General features: G+C 35.4%; 1 long non-coding RNA gene across 1 annotated transcript in view; it reads right to left on the bottom strand.

The window, feature by feature from the left end:
* LOC139032218 (uncharacterized) overlaps positions 1 to 26583 on the bottom strand; it is a 483796-nt gene that overhangs the window by 210207 nt on the left and 247006 nt on the right. Inside the window, exon 2 of the long non-coding RNA XR_011484741.1 lies at positions 21739 to 21820. This is a non-coding gene — a long non-coding RNA (uncharacterized lncRNA). The remainder of the gene's footprint in view (positions 1 to 21738; positions 21821 to 26583) is intronic.

Raw genomic sequence — 26583 nt, 5'->3', positions numbered from 1 at the left:
GATCAATGAGACCTGAAGTAACAGAAGAATATGTAATGAGAGTGATTTGAAGAGTGAATAGGGCTTGCATATGTTATAGCAAGAAATGCATTCCTGGCAATGGAATGCCCTAACTGCTGTGGCTGGTGATATTGGAGAAAAGTGGAAATAGGTATGGACTGAAATAAAATGGGGGATATAGTGGAATCCAACACAAACTCTAATTGATCTTTAAAAGCCCTTAACTTTTATGATTTATTTCTGGTTACAACCTTGATTAACCAATAATGATAAGCTCTTAACACATCTGTATCTTTCTCTGTCACTTCTTAAGAAAGAAGCTTGCAAAAGTATAGGGCTGTTGTAATGTCAGGTGATAGAACTAAGTTGAATCCAAACTTTAGATGAAAATAATCTTTACTGGTGGGTTTCCTTACGACAATTCCACCAGATGTGTTAGAAGAACATTCAGATTTATTAGGAAGAGAAATGAGGCGTAGAGAAATAAAGTAGTTCAGCCATCAGCCAACAGTGCTTCTGGGACAGACTGGAAGAGAATCCTAAGGTTGAAAGAAAACAGTCAGAGGTCATCAACCGTCATTCTCATTGGACTGCTAACTGTTAGTGCCCTCCAGAGGAGAAATTTCTGTGTCCTTTTTCACTGACCTCTCAAAAGTTCACAAGTCTATGTTAGTTATCTCTCCTAGAACCGCTCCTTCCTGACTGCAGCCCACTTAGAGTGAATATCTCTCCAACAAATATGTTTCCTAGTGCTCTAATCGCTTGTACATAAAGCATAATACTGCCAGTTTTATTCTTTTCCAATGTAAATTTTAAAACCATGTCCACTACAAAGTTAGGAAGGGTTTTGTTGTGGGTTTTTTTTTTTTTTTTTTGCCACATCAGGTGGCACGTGGGATCTTAGCTCCCCAACCGATTAAACTGGTGCCCCCTGCAGTGGAAGTTCAGAGTCTTATCTGCTGGATCACCAGGGAAGGCCTTAAGAGGCCTTTTTTGGACTTTAATAAATGAAATAAGGTATAACAAAGTTACCAACACAAAATTTGAATTTATGTGACTTACGTTACATATTTTATTTCTCTTCAGTATAGTGTGTTCATGTGACTAGCATGCTCTATGCTGAAAAGCAATTGAGTTGACAAGAAAAATACATGTCATCCCAGTAGGAGTCACAGAACATCACCCTATTCCTCAACTCCAGATTTCTATACCACCTCACTTGTACCACTAAAATGTGTGTTTCAGGTCCTGGGGTTGGGGAGTGGTTGTACAGTATGATACCGCTAAAACAGGTTTCAGAAGCTTTCAGGCCAAACTTTACAAAATTGAAAAACAAACATTTTTCCAACATGATTTCCAACTTCTCTTCAAATTTTAAGTGTAATGGTAGAATGACATTTTTATAGGTTGCTGAACTCAATAATTTGATGAGAGATCTATGAAAGGAAACTCTTCTAGAGTCACCTTCTAAAAATGACTTTTTTTAAAATGAGTAGGAAATAACCTAAGACTTTCTTCCCTAGGTTTTCCTCTAATAAATTTAATGTCACTGGAAATATTTAATGGGGAAAATAAATAGGTCACTTTATAATTTTTTGCTTACCTTTTGATAACCACTGGTTAACACTACTTTGTTCAAAGATCAACTAGATGCCAGTTTCTTTCACCTTCAAAGGTACATCACTCCAGCAATTCCCCCCACTCTCCTGTGTTCATATTTTCCCTTGAAGCTGGATCACTGCACAGAAAAACTCCAGCTACCTGCTACTTCAGGGTTTGCTTCAATTGCAGAAAGCTGCCTTAGCCAAACAAGCACATGCCCCTCTGGGTGGGCATGCATCCAATGACTGATTGTACCAGGTTATTAATATTTAAGCCCAACAAAAACATCCGTGACACTCCAATTATGTTCTTAGCACTCCATAGAACTATCCAATCCTTTTTAGAACTTGCATCACAATGCAAATGCATCATGGTTCAAGTTCATCCCCTACTCCATTTGGCTTTCTTATTCTCCCTCCACAGGGGTGGATCCCTAATGTATATCCAGGATGCTGAGGTCCACCTCAGTGTCTGCTTATATAGAATGCCATGCTGGGAAGTTCTTATCAAAGTCAGAATAAGGCCATCATGCTGCTAACTCTAATGAACAACTTTCAGTTATTATCCACTTAGAGTAGTAATTGGCCTTTGGCCTCTTCTCATGCCCTAAATTCTTCAGTCTATTCCCATATAACAATCAGAGCAATCCCTTATAAAATATAAGAAAACTCATCTCTCTCCTCTGCTCAAGACTCTCCAATGTTTGCATGCTCTGTCTTAGTAGCAGTTTTTCCCATTCCCACCAATGTTCAACATAGTAACTCCTTCACTCCAACCCTTTGATTTCATCCCCTACTACTCTTCCTCTTGTTCATTTAGCTTCAGTCACATGAGTCTTAACACTGTTCCTTGATCCACTGTATCATGATGCCAGTCATATTCCTATCTATTGACATATCCTAAATACAAAGCTAGTGGAGGTGATGGAACTCCAGTTGCGCTGTTTCAAATCCTTAAAAAATGATACTGTGAAAGTGCTGCACTCAATATGATAGCAAATTTGAAAAACTCAGCAGTGGCCACAGGACTGGAAAAGGTCAATTTTCATTCCAATCTCAAAGAAAGGCAATGCCAAACAATGTTCAAACTACCACACAATTGCACTCATCTCACATGCTAGCAAAGTAATGTTCAAAATTATCCAAGCCAGGCTTCAACAGTACATGAACCGTGAACTTCCAGATGTTCAAGCTGGATTTAGAAAAGGCAGAAGAACCAGAGATCAAATTGACATCTGTTGGATCATCAAAAAAGCAAGAGAGTTCCAGAAAAACATCTATTTCTTTATTGACTATACCAAAGCCTTTGACTGTGTGGATCATAACAAACTGTGGAAAATTCTTCAAGAGATGGGAATACCAAACCACCTGATATGCCTCCTGAGAAACCTGTATGCAGGTCAGGAAGTAACAGTCAGAACTGGACATGGAACAACAGACTGGTTCCAAACAGGCAAAGGAGTATGTCAAGGCTGTATATTGTCACCCTGCTCATTTAATATATATGCAGAGTACATCATGAGAAACGCTGAACTGGGTGAGGCACAAACTGGAATCAAATTGCTGGGAGAAATATCAATAACCTCAGATATGCAGATGACACCACCCTAATAGCAGAAAGTGAAGAACAAATAAGGAGCCTCTTGATAAAAGTGAAAGAGGAGAGTGAAAAAGTTGGCTTAAAGCTCAACGTTCAGAAAACTAAGACCAAGTCATCTGGCCCCATCACTTCATGGCAAATAGATGGGGAAACAGTGGAAACAGTGGCTGACTTTATTTTTGGGGGGCTCCAAAATCACTGCAGATGGTGACTGCAGCCATGAACAAAAGACACTTACTCCTTGGAAGAAAAGATATGACCAACCTAGACAGCATATTAAAAAGCAGAGACATTATTTTGTCAACAAAGGTCCATCTAGTCAAGGCTGTGGTTTTTCCATTGGTCATGTACAGATGTGAGAGTTGGACTATAAAGAAAGCTGAGCACCAAAGAACTGATGCTTTTGAACTGTGGTGTTGGCGAAGACTCTTGAGAGTCCCTTGGATGGCAAGGAGATCAAACCAGTCCATCCTAAAAGAAATCAGTCCTGAATATTCATTGGAAGGACTGATGCTGAAGCTGAAACTCCAATACTTGAGCCACCTGATGTGAAGAACTGACTCATTTGAAAAGACCCTGATGCTGGGAAAGATTGAAGGCTGGAAGAGAGGGGGGACGACAGAGGATGAGATGGTAGGATGGCATCACTGACTCAATGGACACGAGTTTGAGTAAACTCTGAAAGTTGGTGATGGATAGGGAAGCCTGGCGTGCATTGGGTTGCAGAGAGTTGGAAATGACTGAGTGACTGAACTGAACTGAAACATGACTAGCCCCCTCATGTCCTCCCATACTCTAACGCTGCCTCTGTAGAGTGATTTCATCTAGCTATGTTTATTATACCATCCCCTCCTACCCTCCCTGCTTTTCTATTTCTTGTACCTTTATTTTCTGATAGCATTTTTTTTTAACCACCTGACTCATAAAGTGTTGAGTTGTTGTTTGTCTCATCCCATTAAAAGTAAGTTCCATAAAGCAAAAGGACTTATTTGTTCACTATGGTAATCACAGGATGCAAATAATTCAATAAATTCCACAAACTTAACAAATAATCATAGAATGACTGAATTATTGACTGAATCAACTTCTGAGAACTCAATGCATCTTCTTGGGAAGGATAATAGAATTACATTGAGTATAAAATATATTGTAGTCTAGTATTTTACAATATGCTGTGAATCCACAGCCATCTCAGACATTTATGAGGTGAATGTATCTAAAACACCCACCTATTGTTTGACATCCTTTCTGAGTAAATGCCTTTCCAAAACTGTGGCAATTGGAAGAATTACCTAACGTCATTTGGTTTGGGAATATTTCTAAGTTCCAGGGCTGTTCTGAATGCTGTCATTATATATGGAAATGACAGTAAAATTTTATCTAGACTTCTATTTTAAGAAAAGGTTAGGAGTTTTAGTTATTATGATAATGACTCTGGTACACAGTTTGCAAGGAAGATAGACTAGGATAGGATGTTCTCAAAATACAACAGAGATTAAAAATTCCTTTTGAACTAAATAAGCAAAGACCTTATGCCAATATTAGGATAAATGCCACTAAATCAAGAATGCTAAGTAGTATTTAATCAGCCAGACTCTGTGGCTAATGGACTGACCTGGTCAAGGCCTCTAAGGATCCAGACTTACTCGCCAATTTGCATTACATTATCTAAATATAGGGTGTGGATGTCATCAACAATGAAAAGATATCTTGACTACATTGGCCTTATGTAGCAAGGTAGTTTGGTTATAGTTGTCTCCGAGAATAAAAAGAAAAAAAAAAGAAGAGACAAATTTAGGATTCCTGGTTAAATGATGATCATGCTGGCAGAAAAATGAACATCTGGCTACATCTGCCAATTTTTCATAAGAAAAGCATCTACACTTGAGGTATGTACCTGCATTATGAATACATGATTTCTTATCTATGCAAATGTAGAGGGGAAATATAAATTTTTTTTCATTAGTAATGAATAAAGCACTAAGAACAATTTATTTCAGGAAAAGTACATAAAAGTAGTTATGGTTGGGACAATCTGTTTTCAAATGTAAAGAAGGACCAATTTTTAAAAAAAATTCAATAAACAAGTATTTGCAATTGACAAATGTTAAAGTTTTTATATTTTATATTAAAAACTACATGGAGAAATATACAGTTTAAAACACCCCAAGTTTATAGTTAAGTACTAACAGTACATTCATAATCATATATTTAATTTTGCCTTTAACTTTAAGAAAATGTTTTAAATTTTAAAAATTAAAAGCTTCAACATTAATCAGAGCAGTAGTCTCCAAAAGTGCTCAATGCCCTAACTATAAAAGTAGAGATAAGCAGAATTTTAAAATGATTGTTTATAGAAAGGATTGTTCACTGAAGCTTATGGGTAATTTTATAGAATTAAGAGTTATTAATAATATTTATAATAGTAAAATATCCATAGCTAACATTTATTAAGTGCTGTTTGCCAACTAGTATTTTAAGCTTTTTCCATGTGTTTTTCCCCTTATTTTCACTACCTCCTCCTCCCCAGGTGTGAATTACTATTTTGATAACCATTTACAGATGAGAAAACTGAGAGTGAAAATTCAAACACTCTGGCCAAGGACACAGAACTGATAGGTGATGGAGCCAGAATGCTGACCCATGTACTCTAACCTCAAAGCCCATGGTTTCAATTTTACAGTGTTAACACAAAGTACTAGCTTAGGGAATAAAAGGTGGAAGTAAAGAGCTCTAGCTCTAAGTCTGTCTTGTTGGTGCCAGTAAAGGCAGTTGTAAATCACAAAATCCAGGCAATCTTCAGGTCATTTTCTCTCCCCAATGGCAAATAAACAAGTTGACTAGTAGTTTTGACAGGGCACATCAGTTGATTTGGCTTCAGCAGGCAAAGTCATTGTCTATCCACCATATACTACAGGGAGGTTCTTGGCCAGAGTCTCCGTCAGCATTGTTTCACAACACTGTGAATCATGTACTCCCAGCAGAGATTCAAGCCACAGCAGAGTACATCAGCCCCCGTCTTCACAGCTCAGCGGGTTTCAGGGAAATTTAGAGGACAGTACCTTGCCATCTACATCAGCTTATTGCCATCTCAACAAATTTACTATGAGGCAATGACTTTAGGAGTTTGGCTACACAAAGAACACTTTCAAATCCTAGGAGGGTAAATAGATTAGTGGTAATAAAGTTTTTCAAAATCAAGTTCACATGCATTTTTGTTACAAATTAGGTGTGATAGTAAATGCTACAGAATGGTTGGGTGTCAAAAAGACCAGATGTACAAAAGCTATTATACCTGCCTGCCACACACATATATACACACACATATATGCCACACGCACATATATACCATCAAACTTTTTTAGCCTCTACATTCTCACATTTAGAAGGTTCATCCTTTATTTTTGAATTTAACTATCAGCTTTAGGTGAATAACCCTCCAACAACATCCAAGTTTACAAAATTAGTTGGCCTGAGCAACTCAACCTCTTGGAAGGAGACTGGTATTTTGGCATCTTTCAACGTTCCATTGGGATATAGTTAAAAGGAGACACTTGATGTTGAGTTTTAATGACATTCAGAACTGCAGTAAATAGCAGCATCTTGAGTCAGTCTACCTGGATCTCAAAGTTCAGAGACCAGGTTTACTGTCCAGGCTGACCTAATCCAGAAGTTGACTTGATTGAATATACAAATCTGAGTCAGAGATCACTAGATGGCAAGAAAACTAGGTCATGGGGATCCTAAGAAGGACAAGTTAGGGAAATAACAGTCTAAAGAGAGGGATATAAAGACAGGTGGGGTCATAATAGTGCTAATGAACAATCCTATGGGTTTTATGCCTCAAAGGAGCATTAGTTATATATTGTGTAGCAAGTTACCCCAGAGTTTAGCACCTTACACTAAGTATTGATTATCTCATAGTTTCTGTGGGTCAGGAGTCAGGGCACAGTGCAGCTCGTGCCTCTGGTTCAAGGTCCTCAGACAAGCTGTTAGCCAGGCTATTGCTCTCATCTCAAGACTTGCCTGGGGCTGAAGGATCTGACTCCAAACCCGCTCTGTTGGGCCTCTAGATCAGCCTCACAGCATGCAGCTAGTCTCCTGCAGGGCGATTGTCTAAGGGAATGGGAGAGAGAACAGAGCTCTCTGTAACCTAATCTCTGTTCTCTCTGTAACCTAATCTCAGAAGAGAAGTCCCATTACTTTGTCACATTCTATTCAACAGAATCAAGTCATGAGGTTCAGCTGACTCTGAGAAAGGAGATATACCAGGAAGTGACTACCAGGAGTGAAGCGCAATTGACAGCTACCTTAGAAGATATCTACCAAAAAGGATAACAGAAAACCTCGAATAAGTATTATACAGCCAGAAAAAGCCTAGCTTTGTTTAGATTTTATCTAAATACGTGTCTTTCATTCCAATGTGCATTAAAGGCATCTGGAGAGCATGTTAAACCCTTAGCCTTTAGGTCTCACCACTATAAAGCTCAATTCAAGAGGCCAAAGTTGGGGTGAGGTGGACCCATATTTTTATCACTCCCTCTAGAGATTAGAACATAAATGATGTGCAGACCATGATTTGATGGAACAATGATCCAGGTAAACATTTTTTTTTTCATATCCTAAGCATTAAATTAATTATAGTCCCCACTCCCAAAACATACACACACACTGAAATGTTTTTAAAAATAAGAATACTAGACTTTAAAATAAGTATAAACAAATGTGATAAAATTCCATTTTTTACTTAAAAGCAATTTCAAAGCTCTTTTTGAAATGTCATCTGAAAACATTTACCCCCTCTGTTGGGTGGAGTTCTAGATTTGTTGCTTCATGCAATTAGTTTGCCTATTGAGTCATTCCTAGGGAATTTGAATGCCACTTAGTGGAAAGAGTAGTCTGATGTTTCTAGGGATTGAATTTTCATGCTATCCAGTACTATATGTGTGGACTGTTTCAAACTGTCCAAATTCTGTTTTTTCGTTTGAAAGGTGTGGGTAACAGCATCTATATCAGTATGACGGTTGAGAATTCAAGGGGTTAGCAAATAGAAGTGAACCCATTAGTGCAAAGGAGGTACCCAGTTTGCAGCATTCAACAATAAATCTTGAACTCAATTAATGTTAACTGTTGTCATAACTGAAGTAGATGCTTTGTGATTATAGATGGTTATAGTTGTCTTTTAGTGAATTTTCCCATTTGGGTTAGGCAAGATCATCACTGTTATGTGCTATTTTGTTTGCTTACTGTTTTATATACACTACTCTTCATCTTTATATTTTTGAAAGCTTTCTTTCATGTGAATTTACCTGACTATCAAAGTCCTGAACTAATTAGTATCTCTTGAATCTCTTCCTTTTATATAAAACTAATAACTCAGCAGGTTTTCACTGACCCTTGATGGTGTGTCTATTTTTTAAATCTTTGTTAGTATGGGATTTGGAGTTTGGCATATATGTCTGTGTTGTTACTTCCTGTGTTTTAAATTATTTTGCTACTATATGGCCCTGTGTCATAATAATTGTCATGGCTACATGGGCAATTGTATGTTTAAATGGCTCCAGAGATCATCTCTATTCCATTAAACAAAACATTCACTATTCTTGAACTTTACTTAACTAAAATGTCACTGTAAAATGGGTGTGTGTGTGTGTATATATATTTCAGTAGCATGTTGGTAATGTTTTTAATGCTTTGTTTCCCCTGTAAAATGTTGCACTCAGAAAGATAATTTCAGTATATATTTTACAAATTGTAAAATTTTCTCTTGAAACTTTGCAGTTATTGCTCCATTATTGTTCCATATTTGTTGCTAAAGAATAAAGCTCTGAATTCATTCTGACTTCTCTTATTTGGTAGGGAAACCATATTTTTGGCACAGATGCTTGTAAAAATTTGCTTTTGATCTCTGTAATTGTTTTGCCAGAATGTGTCTAGACTCATTGACCTCTCTCCATATATACTTACATTTCTATAAGCCATTTTAATATACTCTTACTGATTCTTTTTCTTTGTTGTAAAGCAGGGTTCATAAATTCTAATAACTCCAGTGTCTAGACAAGTAATGTAAACATTAAAATGTATCCTGAGAGAAAATACAGGCCCCACCTAAAGGGAGCAGTTGCTACTCAAACTTAAGAAACAGTTGCCATTTGGAAATGGGGTCTAAGTGTGCCCAAATAGTCTAGTTTTTCAAGAGAGGTATGAAATCACACTGTCTAAATGTTGGATTAAATCTGTTTCTCTTTGAGTGACATTGCATGAGCCAAGTAAAATATACCTGCTAGTCTTATTTGCTTATAAACTATCATTTGACAACATTTAGGTAGTTATCATCAATTAATCTTTCCTTAATTCAAATTAGCAAATATTGAGTGACTATATTATCCAGTCATGATCTAGGAGCAAGGTATATAGTTGTTTCTTTTGTAATAAATACTACTGATTTAAACTTTTTTCCCTTGTAATTTTTCTGAACTTCTTAAGAAAAGTTTTAAATTGGATGCCATTTCTGCACTTTGCATTTTCATCTCCTTTCTTAGTTTTATGTCTTTTATTTCTATTTTAAAGTTTATCATCCACATCATGAATTCATTTTCTGCAATGTCAGATCCCTTCTTTGTCTTCTATGATAAGAAGTTGAATTATACTACAATTTTAGTCTCCTTGAAATTCTTTATTTTGCACATTCCTTTTCAAATTTCTTTTTCCTTTTTTTTTTTTTTTTTTGCTTCTGCTTAGTATAGACCATATAATCATGTATTATACCAAAAATCACTTTTGAAATACTCTTCCTCAGAATATTTAAGATTATATTTTCTATCTTTTCTACTATAGTATCTGTTTGTAGGTTCCATGTTGGTTAGTTTTTTTAAAAAAAAACAACAAACAACTTGTTCTTTCTCTTATTTGAAGAAAAACTCTCTTGATGCAGTGATTGCTCACAGAGAGGTGGACCTTAGAACTATGCTCAGATCTTAGATCTGTACTCTTATTCTGCTTAGACTTGAGAAGTAGAATAGCTTTATATGAATGGTACCCAGTGTAATGATCAGTGTCCTGTATGAATGTGATACTGTGGCTGTGATCACTGAGAACAGGGCGACAAAAGAAGAGCTGTCTGGAGCTCACATTGCTACTGAGTTTCCTCCAGGTTCCAATCCTCCTATAATGTTCAATTTAGACTCTATAATTATGTAATTTTATGATAAAATGTGCTTCCACTAACCTCCTTGCCCTTCCCTTTTCTAACAAACTCCATTTCCTGTCTTGATTAGTTTTTCTGAATAGAATAAGAAAGATAAAATACAAAGGTGAGTAATGTCTTCTCAGCACTACTATTAAGCCAGCATGTATAAACCCTCAGTATATGATCAGAATCCATCAGATCAAATTTTAGTTTTTTAATTTTTTTTATCAGGTCTAAATATTTGTGAGAATTGATATTTAATAACTTTTATTCTTGCTTAAATATTTCCTGGTATCAGAGAGAAATTTTACTCATTTTGCAAAACATAAAATACAAATTCAGTCTTGCTATTACCAAATCCATCCATTGAGCCCTTTATATGCATGCTACATTATGGGACTTTTGTGCTTAATTTTTCTATATCTTGATATAGTTTATTATTAATCATTTTAGAGATTATTTTATCATTAATCTTCTTTATGTATCACTTATCTCCACTAATGTTTGAAACAAGAATAGAGAAAATAGGATAGAATAGTCCAAAAGGATTATATATTTCCTTCCTTAGTTTTCTTATTGTATTCTCTAAAGTTTTATACCACCTTTCAAGAAGGTATAAAAGAAGACTGAAGACACTCATTGTATTTTGTTTTTTACTTATATTGGTTACAGATGAGAATTCAGAATTTTTAAATTTTTTCCTAAACCACCAAAGGAAGAAAACTGACAGAAGGAGATACCTCACAAGTCTGAGAGAACTCTAGACCATAATAATGAGAGTGAAATTGTTTCTATAAGTGAAACCTGAGATAAATTTTCTTAAAACTAAAGAAGTGAAAAATGTCTTTGTGAGAACATAAAGAAAAAACATATTACCAACCAGTTAGTCATAAAAAAGTAGGACCTTAACCTAACCATCCACGTAATATTTCACAGCAAGAACCTAGATGATCCCATTTTGCTAAAAATATATGTGACAGTATTCTTTCACCTTTTATCTGGTTGTATACCACAGTTCTTTGATACCAAAAATGTTGCCATGTTTACATTAACAAGTCTAGTTATTTTTATTATCTCCTTATTCTTACTGCTGTAAATTTTCATAAAATGACAGAAAATTATAACAAACTAAAAAGGTTTATTGGACCCCTATGGTAAATGCATTAAACCATATTCCTGGTTTCCTAAAGGGTTAGTAAATATTATATGCTGCTGAGTGTTTATAGTTAAAGTATATTTGGTGGCTGTCTCTGGTTATGGTTGTCATAATTCTCATCATCATCAACCTAATCATTTAAGCCATGAATGGGCCCCTGATAATTTATCTCAATTAAAATATACCTTCACTATAATGGCAAGAGGTAATCTGCTCATCTTTACTTAAGGCAACATTCCCTCTTTACCTCCATGCATGCACTGGTGGGAAAATAGGAAACAGGAATTTTAAATTAGAAGTCTGTACATTTGTTTGTTTTAAAATGTAGGAAAAAATCAGAGAAAATGAAAGAAATCTAGATACAAAAATAACAAAGGAAAATAAAACAAAAACCAGAAATTAAAGGAATAATTAATGGAGAAAATGAGAAAGCCAGTCCAGAGGAAAAGATATAAAGAGTTGGGAGGACCTTTCAAAAGAGTGAGAGATTATCCAGTTCAAACATTGTAACACTAAGGCACTTATCAGCCACATATTTACTCAGCATTGCATCTAAATGTGCCAAGAACTGTGCTAAGAACCCAAAGATAGAATACTATATTCCAAGGATTTATAGTGCAGTGGGCACAATTAACAAATAAACAACCTTCACCTGTCTCCAGTTTCACACAACATCTTCTGTTTCCTGCACAATTCCATCTTAAATGACATATTCAGGTGGACTAAAAGTTCTGCTGCCAACATGAATGGAGTAGCCAGATGAGATGATCAGACAAGAAATAAAAGTACAATAGAAGTCAAAAGTGGAAAAGTAGAATTCTACCATTTACCAAGAAAATAGCATGCTACCTCATCTTTCAACCCCTAAGAAACCCCACTAAATACTTTACAGTTCCATCTAGAAAGAAATGTGAAATATAAAGATGACAGAAAGAAGGAATTAATCATGGTTGGTAGAGATCTTAGGGGAATTAATCAAGGTAGGTTTCACACAACAGGTGACATAATAATTGTCTTTCTAAGGTAAGATCCTTGGGTGTATAAGAAGGAAAAGGACATTTTAAAGACAGAAAAGAAATGCACAGGGCTTGGGAGGAAAGAAAGCTATTGTATTCAGGAAACAGAAGTCATAATATTTTAATAGAATCTAAGTATACACACAAGATGTAAAATTTTGCTGGCAGAAAACACTGCCAAGAAACAAGCCATACTAGACAGTGTCCAGACTGGAATCTATACATCACTCAGAAGGCAATGAGAAGCCATTTAAGGAAGAAGTGCCAATCTGCAAACATGTGTTGAAAGACTAAATATTGTCAATACTACCCAAGGCAATATACAGATTCAATGCAATCACTATCAAATTACCAATGGCATATTTCACAGAACTAGAACAAAAAAACATATATCTATGGAGACACAGAAGAGCCTGATAGTCAAAGCAATCTTGAGAAAGAAAAACAGAACTGAAGAAATCAGGCTCCCTGACTTTAGACTATACTACAAAGCTAGTCATCAAAACAGTATGGTACTGGCACAAAAATAGAAATATAGATCAATGGAACAGGATAGAAAACCCAGAAATAAACCCATGTGTCTATGGTCAATTAATCTATGACAAAGGAGGTAAGACTATACAAAATTGGAAAGAAAGTATCTTCAACAAATGGTGCTGGGAAAAACTGAACAGCTACATGTAAGAAAAAAAATTAGATCATTCTTTAACACCATGCAGAAAAATAAGCTCAAAATGTGACCTAAATGTAAGACCAGACACTATGAAACTCCTAGAGGAAAACATAGGCAGAATATTATCTGACATAAATCACAGTAACACCTTTTTTGATTTGTCTCCCTGAATAATGGAAATAAAAATGGGACCTACTTAAACTCAAAAACTTTTTCGCAGCAAAGGAAACAATAAATGAAGCAAAAAACCCACAGATTGGGAGAAATTATTTGCAAAGGGTGTGATTGACAAGGGATTAGTCTCCAAAATTTACAGAAAACTCATGATGCTTAACAGAATCAAAACAAACAACTCAATCAACAAATGGCAGAAGACTTAAATGGACATTTCTCCAAGGAAGACATATAGATGGCCAAGAGGCACATGAAAAGATGTTCAACATCATAAATTATTAGAGAAATATAAATCAAAAATACAATGAGATATCACCTCACAGCAGCCAGAAAGACTATCATCAAAAAAATCCACAAACAATAAATGCTGTAGTGGGTCGGGAGAGAAGGGAGCCCTTCTATACTGTTGGTGGGAATGTAAATTGGTATAGCCACTATGGAGAACAGTAGATGTTCCTTAAAAAACTAAAAGTATCACTACCATGAGAGTGAAAGTGAAAGAAAGTGTTAGTTGCTCAATCATGTCCAACTCCTTACAACCCCATGGACAAGCTTACCAGGCTCCTTTGTCCACAGAATTCTCTAGGCAGCAATATTGGAGTAGGTAGCCATTTCCTTCCCCAAGGGATCTTCCCAACCCAAGGATTGAACTTGTGTCTCCTATATTGTAGATGGATTCTTTACCATCTGAGCCACCAGGAAAGGACACTGCAGTCCCACTCCTGGGCATATATCTGGAGAAAAACATGATCCAAAGTGATACATGCACCCCAGTGTTCATTGCAGCACTATTTACAATAGCCAAGATACAGAAACAACTTCAGTGTCTGTTGACAGAGGAATGGGTGAAGAAGATGTGGTACATATATACAAAGGAACATTACTCAGCCACTAAAAAGAAGGAAATAACGTCATTTGTAGCAACATGGATGGATCTAGAGACTGTCATAATGAGTGAAGTAAGTCAGACAGAGTAGGGGAAATATCATATGATATCTCTTATATGTTGAATCTAAAAAGAAATGATACAAATGAACTTACAGAACAGAAAGAGACTCAGAGACTTAGAGAACAAACTTATGGTTGCCAGGGGGATGGGACAGTTAGCAAGTTTGCAATGGACAGGTATACACTGCTTTATTTAAAATGGATAACCAACAAGGACCTACTGTACAGCACATGGAACTCTGCTCAATGTTATGTGGCAGCCTGGATGGGAGGGGAGTTTGGAGGAGAATGGGTATATGTAGATGTATGGCTAAGTCCCTTTGTTGTCCACCAGAAACTATCACAACATTGTTAATCAGCTATACCCCAATACAAAATAAATAGCTTTAAACTATAAAAAATGCAAAAGTGTAATTTATATTTTCTCTCCATTTTTATAAATGATAAAATTGAGTGATGTATAAAAATGATAAATGATACAATTTAAAGCACAATTTTAAAATTGATTTTATTATATTCTGGATTCTGTTTTTGCTGATAACAAAAGAAGTGAGGGTACAAGGTATGTAAACTTAACCTGGCCAATGAAAAACAACTTGGTTTCTTCTGGTTTAAGATAAGAGTTTTTTAGGTTTACGTTTTCTATCAGTTCAAAGCTCAGGTTCAAAACCAACTCTGCTTCCCCTTCTGAAAGCATTTTCCTCCCTCTCCTCTTGCTAAAAATGTCCCAGGCACAGAGAGAAGAAGAAAGAGCTCATCTCCTCTTAAAGAAGTAGAGGAGGGCTTTCTAGTTCATGTGCAATGTGTATTTGTGGGAACTGATGAAGGCATTGTTTCTTAAATGTCTTGATCTCAGGATCCCCTTCACATTAAAAACTATTAAGAAAACCATACAAACTAGTGAATATAACAAAAAGGAAACAGACTCATGTAATATAGAGAACAAAGTAGTGGTTACCAGTTGGGAGTGGGACAGGATGGCAGAGGGGCAATATTGGGGTAGCAGACTACGAGGTACAAACCATTATGTATAAGACAAGCTACAAGGATATGTAACTATAAATAGAATTTAACCTTTAAAATTGTGAATTACTATACTGTATACCTGTAACTGATATAATATTGTACACTATACTGCAATTTAAAAAAAGAAACCTAAAAAAAATGTGTTTATGTGGGTTGCATTGCTTTTATGATTATGTGAGTCATTGATAATCACCATATTAGAAATCAAAACAGAAAAATGTTAAATGCACATTAATTTTAAATTAACACTAAAAATTCATTATATTAACATAAAAATATTCTTATGAAAAACAAAATTTTCCAAAAAGTAGTGGTAAGAATGGCATTCCTTTACATTTTACAAATCTCTTTAATGTCTGGCTAACTAACTTAATAGAATATACTTGGGTTTTCATAAATATTTCACTCAATCTGCTGAGATGTGTTCTTTTAGTTGAAATATTTGAAGAAAATCCTGCCTCATACACATATTTTATTAGAAAAAGGAGTATTGTAATGGTCTTTTCATATGATTTTGGGTATTCTTTGTTACTATAACAAAACCCAACTCAGTGGGTGAGAACATCTTAAAAGCAAATAATAGCTAAATAATCGGAAAACATATAATTTTTTTTTCCTCAATTTGCTTTTTTTGTTCTCAAGTTTACCTTGTAATTTGAATAGCTCTTCTAGTCATGCATGATTTCCCAACATTTCTTGGAAAATATTGGTTGAATAATTTATGAAGATCTTCCATATGGTTGACACATTTCATTATACAGAGTCAAAAATAAAATCCATTAGTAATACCACTGATCTCATGAACAATGTCTCTCCAGCTTAAGGTAGCAAATAAAAGTTTTCCAAATGTATTAGTTTTCTATTGTTGCTATAATAAATTATCACTAGTTTATGACCTCACAGTTGTGTTGTTTGGGAGTCCCAGTTCTGCAGACCATACTTTGATAACTGCTGAGCTCCAAAGCCTACATCTGTTGAGAAACTATATGTTTGGCTGTGGTAAAAATTAACCCTGAAATCTAAGTGATTTAATATACAAACGACTACTTCTCACTCATAAAATGCCCACTCCTGGGTTAGGAGATTCACCCGGAGAATTCTTCTCCATGTAGGATGAAATGTTCTTGGCCTGTCATTCAATTATCTGTTGTACTATTGTCCTGGCTATCATGGCTCTGTGGACTAACTGGGCTCTGTAGGAGGGTTATAACTTGAGATTCTTTATATAGAAACATCTGAAATCAACGGAGGTTACAGGTATGTCTAAGAGAGCAGCTGGATTAGGCATCCGATCTGGCTGTCTTATATCACTGGATGTACTTGGCAAGTCAGCTGAGGCTGTTGACCTGAACACCTGCATGAAGCTTTCTCTTGTAGTTTGAGCTTCTCAAAACAATGAGTTTGGAGATTCTCAGAGGGTGTGTCCCAAGAGCATGTGTTTCAAGAGACGGGAAGACAAGTGCGCCTGCTCCAGAAGGCCTAGGTATGAAAACTGGCGCAACGTTATTTCCATTATGTTACGTTTGTCAGAGCATTCACAGAACCTGATCTGATATAAGGGGAGGGTGATATAATCACCACTGAATGATGGGAGGAATATAAGAAAATTTGGTTGCTTGTGTTCTATTATTGCTTGGCTGAATCTCAAGAAGCAATAATGTCCAACACACTGTCCTGTGGACACCCACTGGGAGATAGTCACTCTGATCTGGTCCCGGGTACTCTACTGCTAAATTTGTCTGTCAGAGCATCAAAAGTGTATCAGCTTTTGAAGTTCATGGTCCCCTACAGATTCCACTATTATGAAGCTATGAAACCCTTTCATCTCAAACACCAGGCTTCTTCTTAACTACCTGTCCTTTCAGTACCTTCCTGCTTGCTTCCAGGACATTAGAAATTGTAAATCTCCTCTAGGCCATCAGCAACTAAGTATGCCAGAAGAGATACTCAGGCCATGTCAACCACTACTTTCTGCCAAAGTTGCTCTACAACATTTAATAATTTGGAGATAAGGTACCTCTTCAATGAACTATAATTTGGGGGGATATACATTGGGAGATCATGACAATTTCGAGTCTTCTGAAATCTTTCCCTCGATATTTATTACCCCTATCCTTGTAATTTGACTTAAGACCTTGAAAAAACTGCAAGAGATCTAATGTCCACTTGCATTTCTCTCATTTTCTTTTTCCTTGGCTTCACCTCTCAGATCCAGAAGGTCTTTCTACTTCCCTTTCTTGTCTTTTAGGAATATCCCTTAAATCCATTCCTCTGTTCTATAGCTAATTATAAAAATGCTCATTTCCTTAGAACTAGTTCTTGCTTTTTTTCCTCAACAAAAGCTGAGTTTCAAGAATATTTTCACTGTGATAAAATTCATCCTTGCCCTATTTGTTGTTGTAGGCAAGCTACAGGACTGTGCTTAGTTGCTCAGTAGTGTCCAACTCTTTGCCACCCCATGGACTGTAGCCCGCCAGGCTCCTCTGTGCATGGGGATTCTCCAGGCAGGAATACTAGAGTGGGTTGCCATGCCCTCCTCCAGGGGATCTTCTCAACTCAGAGATGGAATCCAGGTCTCCTGCATTGCAGGCAGATTCTTTACTGTCTGAGCTACCAGGAAAGCCAAGCTATAGTATGCAAGCCCAATTCAGTCCCTGGGCTTAACTGAGTCTGTTTTTGAATGGTCCATGTACTAAGAATAGACTTTACATTTCACAGATGTTTCTAGAGCTATTATATATAGAATGAATAAACAACAAGATCCTACCATATAGCACAGGAAACTATATTCAATATCCTGTGATAATCCATAATGGAAAATAATATGAAAACCAGTATGTATATATAACTCAATCACTGTGCTATGCAACAGAAATTAACATGACAGTATAAATCAACTATACTTCAATACAATTTAATAAATAAATAAAAGAAGTTTGCTAAAGAACAAACAAATGACAAAAGAACCCAAAGTCAAAGAAAAATATGAGAGAAAAATGATATTTGGCTTAATTAGTCTTCTACAAATAAAGTTTGTCAATCCTTGTTCTATTTGGTATCTTCTCTCCTACAGAAGTTATGAATGACTTAGTTTAAATGCTTGGAAAGGCACAGTAAAGTTGGTAAATGTTTAAAACTTTTAAAAACTCCCCATTTCAAGGATAAGAAAAGATCTATATCTGACATATACTGAGTGTTCAATAAGTGTTTATTTCCTTTCCAGACCTCTTCTTCTCAATGGGGATGATGAGAGAGAATAAAAGTATGTAATTTAACCCAAAAAGATCAAAACATTGATGTTTTAGGTGCTTAAAAGGCATTTGCTTAAGTGAAACTGAAATGTTTAAAAGGAATCTCAGGGGGAAAGAGAACGTGGTAATTTCTTTTCTTTTTTTTTTTTTTTTAACATACAAGCTGAGCTTCTAATGGTGCTAGGGAGTCATTTGTAAATATGGAAGTAATTTGAAAAAACTATTGGGTTTTGAGTAGATAAACATGCTTCGCATTTGGGAAAATACATGACAATTGGAACTACCAGAGTATGAGTCAATTTATTAAAAAGGAAATCAGAAATGAGGAAATCCAAATACTGGAGTCCAGAAGCAAGTTAAGAGTTTTAAGAGAGAGAAAGGAGAAATCAGAGAAAAATCAGTCAGAAAGGCAGCAATCTTGTTGGGTACCAAGGAAATCATTAATAAGGGAAGTAATAGCCTAAGAAGATAAGCAATTTTCCCCAGGACTCTCCAGCTAGATAATCACAGTCATTCTTCCAAATATCAAATCTAGCAACACTAAATCTTGATGCACCCCTCCCTTACAATTTCCATTAGTTTTCTGTTTGCTATTGTTAACAAAATTAAGTGACAAGGGGTTTGAAATGGGTCACACTCAGCTAAAATCAACATTTGAGTAGGGTTGGCTCATTTCTGGATGCTTTAGAGTAGGAGTATTCCTTTGCCTTTCCCAGCTTCTAGAAACTGCCTACATTCATTGGCTTGTGGTTTCTTTTCATTTACAAAGCTAGCAGAGGCCCCTCAAGTCTGTCTTACATGGCATCACTCAGATATGGAAACTTCTGCTTCTTTCTTCCAAAACTAAGGACACTCGTGAGCACACTGGGCCAACCTAGATTATCCAAAATAATCTGCATACTTTAAGGTCAACTGACTAGCAACTTAAATTCCAACTGCAACCTTAATTCCACTTTGCCATATAACCTAACATATTCACAGGTCTCATAACAGGTATGTAAATTTGAGGGACATTATTCTCCCTACTGTACCACAAATGCTTCCCATCTTTTAGTCATTCCATCTCAAAATCTGGGAGCCACTTTTGTTTCAATTCTACTATCATCAGTTGTTAATGACAAGGCTCCTTTTATTCATTTATTCATCATTTAACAAGTACATACAGAGTGACTTCAGGTTCAAAAAAGGACCTTTAAAAAAGGAATAAGATATAATGCTTGTCTTCATGGGCCTAAAACATGCTCAGTCAATCGGACATGCTTTTTTTCCTTTGTCTTCATGTCTGAACTAAAATCCTGTTCTTTCTGTTTTCTCCTTTATCTCCTTTTCTTTAAATTTTGCACACATCCAGTTGTTATATTTATCAGAATGTTCAACCCAGTATCACATTTTTATGTACTTGTCCCTTTATTTCAACATTTACGGTGTTCTGTACCAGTGGTTTGTGATATACCTGCCCACTGTTCAAAAGCTGTCTTTTCAGAGAGAGACCTTACAGCTTTTTCCATCTCCTATGCTGCTTATTCTTGTATATGAACCCAAATATATCTTCTTTCTCTTTTTTTGTAAGCAGATACTTCTCCCAGAAACTTCCTGATTCACAGTGCTTCTTCCTTGTTCAGAGTCTGTACAGAAGCTTCTCTTAACCTATCAAGCTTTTCAATACCAAATCTAAAAAGCCCATATTTTATTATCAGAACCTCTCTGCCTGTGAACTCCATGACTGGTATGGAGTCACTTTCTACTGCAGACAATCCATCTCCACACTTTCCAATCCTATAATGCTCATTCCACCATTGAAGACTTTTGTTTCTGCTCCTGTTCCTGCCTGAAGTAGCTTCTCCCTTCTCTGCCCTGTCCCAATCATCTTTGTATCTCATGCCCAGGATTCTTCTGCAAACCCTCTCCCTTCAATATTTTCTGCCTAATGATGATGTAGTTTTCACTGTTTCAACTTCCATTTTATAGAATTGATTGTCATTATCACTAGCATATTATAAGACACCAGCCAGTTTAGAAAACAAACTGTAAATTTTAAAATAGCTGGTCAGAGGTTAAGAACAGGGACAAAAAAGATGTTCGGATATTATGAATATACAACAAACACATGTCACAACTTGGTCTCAGAGAACATGCAAGAATTAGAATCAATAAACATGTTCTTTGAAAACTAACACTACACTCCACTATGTAGTCCTCTAACTATTAAGCATTGGTAACTTTAGACATATCAACCATACATTTGCTTTTTCCAAAGTAATTCATGCCTCTTACATATATTCAGCTAAACTTGAAATATTATACAAGTTGGGCACATATTAATTGCCAAACACATATTCAGTTCAGTATTATAGAATTGAACATTTTCTTTATAGTTTTATAACTTTAGTATCTCACAGTAGAACAACAATTTTTTAAAATAATGAAAAATTCATAATTGAGCCAAATCATGCCCAAGCCATATTTGTGTCCAAAACCAATTTTTACTGATGAGTCAACTCCCAGCCAAAGTCAATTTACGTCCCAAACCGCTTTTTATTGATGAGACATTTAAAAACTGCAACAGAAAATTTTCCACCTTAGGAGAACAAAACAGGCACAAATAAATACTGAGGAAACAAATTGTATTAATCAAGCCAAAGCATAAGCTGACAAGTAAGAAAGGCTGAAAGAAGTATCAACTCCAAGAACTGAAGTGTACAGAACAAGTGGGTCATTTTGTCTTCCTTATGGCCATGTTGCCCAGTTCATCATGCTTAATTTCTTGAAAAAGATAATCACCATCATCTCTGCTTGATTCTCAGAATCAACTAAATGGACAACACTTCTAATCCTGACATCTTAGGCTGCTGATAGCCTTCCTGAATCCTCCTCTTAAAGAAAAGTCAAAAACACATTCATCTAAAAGAGGGAGGTGTAGAACAGCAGGATGTTTTCTCAGAGACTATACCTGTGGCCATCCTTTTACTTCACCCAGGTATTGACAATGGTATTTCAAAAGCTCTTGAGGGCTTGATCTGGAATAATGCAATCTTTCTACAGAAAAACAATCTTATATTCCAACATGTGAGCAGAGTAAAAAAAAAAAAACAAGGTCATAGTACCTCATTGTGCACAGAGTTGCTGAGTTATTGCGGAGGTGATGAGACATTGCTGTAAGCAACAACAGGTTTCTCAGCCTGAGATCTGAAACAAAACAAAACAAAAAAGTCAAAGGGAGTTGTTGTACATGTATCCACTCTTCTGGTGTTCAGAGGCGCCTATGGAGCACAGAGGTAAGAGGCACCAGCAAGCATATCAGCTTTCAGAGGATGAGACCTCTTTAACTCCCCATAGCACATAAAATTGCTGAACATGTACATGAATCCTGTGCAAGACAAAAAGGGAAATCATATGTATTGCACAAACATAATTTTCTTGTAGAAATACATTGCATATTATAAATCATATTATTTGAGATGTACTAAAATGAAATACAAAGAATGATAAAGTGTTTCCATTGTAAATGATTTTCTAATTGTAAGAATTGGGAAGTATCTTATGTTGATAAATCACTTTGGAAATACTTTCATAGTCTGCATATTATGGGGCACTTCATTTGAAGATGTCAAAATTTCATAACCAGTAGCCAGATTGTTATAGAGACATTTTCTCTAGAGCACCTTCCCAGAACTCTCCTTTAATTCTTTTCCAAAATAAAACCCCTCAAAACTCAAAAGGACTTAGGGGAAAAAACTGAAGGAAGGAAGATAGTCTGAGGATACGTATTTAAAACTGGTTGACTTATTTGCATGTAATAATATATTTTGACACATGACAAACATCATCAACCAGCCTATCTTGAAATTCTTTTGCATGGAAAGCATTATGTTTATGTGAGTAGTTTCTAGCATTACCTAACAAAATCAAACATCAATAGGGAATATGAAATTTGACACTGATTACCAGAAAATGTAGGAAAGAGGAAATCTTATCTAGGAATCACCTCAAATGAATATTTGTGCATTAACTTTTTTTTGCATATTGTGCATTAACTCCAAAAGTTGTTGTCTTGTCACTAAGTTGTACCCCACTCTTTTGCAACCACATTGACTGTAGCCCATCAGGCTTCTGTGTCCATGGGATTTCCAGACAAGAATACTGGAGTGGGTTGCCATTTCTCTCTCCAGGGGATCTTCCTAACCACCTCCAAAAGTGCATTATTCCAAATGTCTCCATTATGTGAGAACCATGAGAGTTTGGAAGTGATTAACCTGAAATCTCCTGAAATGATTCTTTCTTGGACCACAAATGATACTAACATTTCCATTTTAGTGTTTAAGATAAACTGTCTTGCTTCCTTGGTTTCAAGCCAAGGGCCCACAGTGCTGTATTTGCTTGCCCCCACATGTGAATTGAGGGCTTCCCAGGTGATGCTAGTTGTAAAAAACCCACCTGCTAATGTAGAAGCACAAAAAATGTGGGTTCAGTCCCTAGGTTGGGAAGATTCCCTGGAGGAGGGCATGGCAACCCACTCCAGAATTCTTGCCTGGAGAATCCTATGGACAGAGGAGCCTGGTGGCTTACTCCATAGGGTTGCAAAGAGTCAAATAGAACTGAAGCAACTTAGCACACAGCACACGCATACATATGTGAATTATGGTAATGTCTAAGATAAGGATGGAAAAGAGAATCTAAGAGGTTAAAGAGTGGTAATATATTAATCTAAGGAATAAAATGTTAGCTAGAAGGCTTGTCTGGCTGTCTCTAACTCCCAGGAGGAGTTAAAGGGTAAGAAAGAAGATTGTTTTCACAGTTAAACTTGGAAGACAACTTGGATAGGTGATCTTAAAGTGCTGGTGAACTTTGTTTCACTCTTTTTGTTCTATCCATGTTATTATTAGTGAAAACTCTGAAAAGGAAACAGACAATATACTTGAAAATGTGTTCATTCCTAAATAGCTACTGTATGGGAAGGAGAAGATTTTATATCATTTGGTTTCAGACTATAAAAGAAGGATAGTTATGAGAAGAAAGAGCTGCAGTTTTTCTACAGCAATGGTTTAGAGAAACAGGTCAATTCCTATGCTAGACAACAAAAAGATCTAAGTAGTACTCAGGAAGTCATCCCTAAACCCAGAAGTGATTCTTGAGGGGTATTTTCAGGGAGACTCTTAGGTAAATCCAGACATATCTCAATACAGTTTAAAAATGAGGAAAGGTGTTGAATTGCTAGATGAAAGGTGAAGAAAACACAAATATCACATATGACCAGCAGCTGCCCACCATTCTCTTGGAGTCCATAAGAGGTGATCACATTAGTGAAAACCAACTCTGTGTCAGAGTCACTTTTAAAATACTGAATTCAAGGCCTCAATTTAAATCATAACCTCTGGGGAAGAGATTTAATAATCTCTGTCTTTTAAAAAATCTTTAGTGATCTTGGTAATCAGCTATTAATACTTTAGAAACTACTACTTTATAAGTAAATCTCACTTAGGGTAGTGTGACTTTTTTGGAAGAGTTTGAAAAGAGCTGACTTGATTCAAAGGATTCTTTTTTTTTTTTCTTAGCAAATCAAAATTATTTTTTTATTTTTATTTTTTTTTGTTCAGTTTTTTTTTTTTCCCATTTATTTTTATTAGTTGGAGGCTAATTACTTTACATCATTGCAGTGGTTTTTGTCATACATTGAAATGAATTAGCCATGGATTTACATGTATTCCCCATCCCGGTCCCCCCTCCCACCTCCCTCTCCACCCGATCCCTCTGGGTCTTCCCAGTTCACCAGGCCCGAGCACTTGTCTCATGCACCCAGCCTTGGCTGGTGATCTGTTTCACCCTAGATAATATACATGTTTCGATGCTGTTCTCTTGAAACATCCCACCCTCGCCTTCTCCCAGAGTCCACAAGTCTGTTCTATACATCTGAGACTCTTCATTCTTCTTTGAATGTTTTGTACAATTCAATAGTGATGCCATCCAGTCCTGGGGTTTTCTTCATTTGTAGGAAGGTTTTTGAATACTGATACAATCTCCATACTAGTTGTGGATCCATTTGCTTGCCCTCTTTCTTTATGATTTAATTTTATCATATTATACATTTCTAGGAATTTATTCATTTGTTCTGGGATTTCCAAATTGTTGGCATAAAATCTCTTATAATCATTTTAATTTCTGTGTCATCAATTGTAATGTCTCTTCTTTCACTGGATTTTATTTAACCTCTTTCTCTTTGTTTGTTAGTCAGTCTAGCTCAAGTTCTTTTAATTTTGCTTATCTTTTCAAAATACCAACTTGGTTTCAACTTTTTTTTCTTTTGTTTTTCTACATTATTTATTTGTGCTTTTGTCTTTTTTTTTCCTGTACTTCTTGTAAATTTGGGTGGGACTTGTTGTGGCTCCTTGAGGTGTAAAATTAGGGTGTTTGAGATATTCTTTCTTTTATAGTCTACTTCTTTATTTAACTCCTATATGTTTTAATATCTGTATCTAAAAGTATACCTAGGATTACAGTAGTTATGAAAAATGAAACTGATAAAAGTGATATAAAGTTTATATATTAAAAATCTAGCGCAATATCTATTATAAAGCAAACAATAAATGAATTATTTATCATTATTTCATGAAAAACATTATATAGGATCAAAGTCTATCTTTACTGAACTATAATGGCATATTATATACACACTGTCAATGAGAAGTACTCTTTGAACAGTGAGAATTAGAATACAATTCACAAATTTTAAATTGACATTAATTAAATAAACCCCATTAAGTAACATTGGAGGGCATTTTTAGATGTATTGAAATTTCAAGAATACTGTCTTTATTGACATTCTATTTGCTATATAAAAACTTTCACACCCCCATGCATTTAGATGTTGTCCATAAAATGAATGTTGACTTGGCTCATCTAAGACATAACTGAAGCATGAAAGAGCTATGACTAATTAAAGAACAAGTCATGTAAATATATAGATCATAAATATTCATTTTGTTTCAGAATTACTTATAAGTAGCACCAACTAAAGAAGTTTTTAATAGAACAAATAAATGTCAAATGTTAGATACATATTTATGCTACTGTGTAAGAGAGCATAATATATCCAGCATAATATATAATGATCATATATGGTAAGAGAAAAAAATTTTTTTTCATTGAAGCTGGAGATGTATATATGCTCAGTATACTTCCTAGAGTATTACAAATCAGTAGAGAATTTATTGATTATTGAGGGAAAATTAAGTGAGATTCTCATTTAACATAACACATAATTTCCAAATGGATAAGTTATAAATAAACAGAAGAAACAGACAAAATAAAACAAAAAAACCCATAAATTATAGGGATAATGTATAAATAATTAACCCTATGAACTCAAACTTCTAATGAACTTGATGGTATAATGACTGAACTTACAAAATAAAATGTATTGGTAAGACTAAAAACAATTCATGTAATAGGGAACCATTTGAAATGCGTCTCTCTACCCTGGCTAATATTTTTAATATGCAAACAGTTTCTACAAATTTGTAACAAAAAATATCTTATATCTTATTAGACAACATCAGAAATCATTCCAGTGATCTATTTCCTTCATCTGTAAAATGGGGATTATAGGGGTATCTCATGATTTAAAAGGTTGTTGTGAGGATCAAGTAAATCAATAAATGTAAAACACTCAGAATAGTCCCTGGTATCTATTAAATGTTAGAAAAAATTGTTGTCAATAGGTTCACACAGAAAACCCACAGAAGTCAAAGTATTGGTAAATGTTTAACTGTAACTCAAATAATATAAAATGACTGTGCCATGAAATTTGTATTTTAAAATAACAATGTTTAACATAATAAAATTACTATGCAACAGATATTCTCAACCACTTTTTGTTTGAATTAAATACAATCATTCTGAAAAGCAATTTGATAATATATATCAACAACTTTTTAAACATATTCAAACATAAT

This window comes from Odocoileus virginianus, chromosome 3, assembly GCF_023699985.2.
Source record: "Odocoileus virginianus isolate 20LAN1187 ecotype Illinois chromosome 3, Ovbor_1.2, whole genome shotgun sequence".
NCBI classification, from domain to species: domain Eukaryota; kingdom Metazoa; phylum Chordata; class Mammalia; order Artiodactyla; family Cervidae; genus Odocoileus; species Odocoileus virginianus.
Note: the sequence above shows the minus strand (reverse complement) of the source record. Positions and strands in the feature narration are given on the sequence as shown.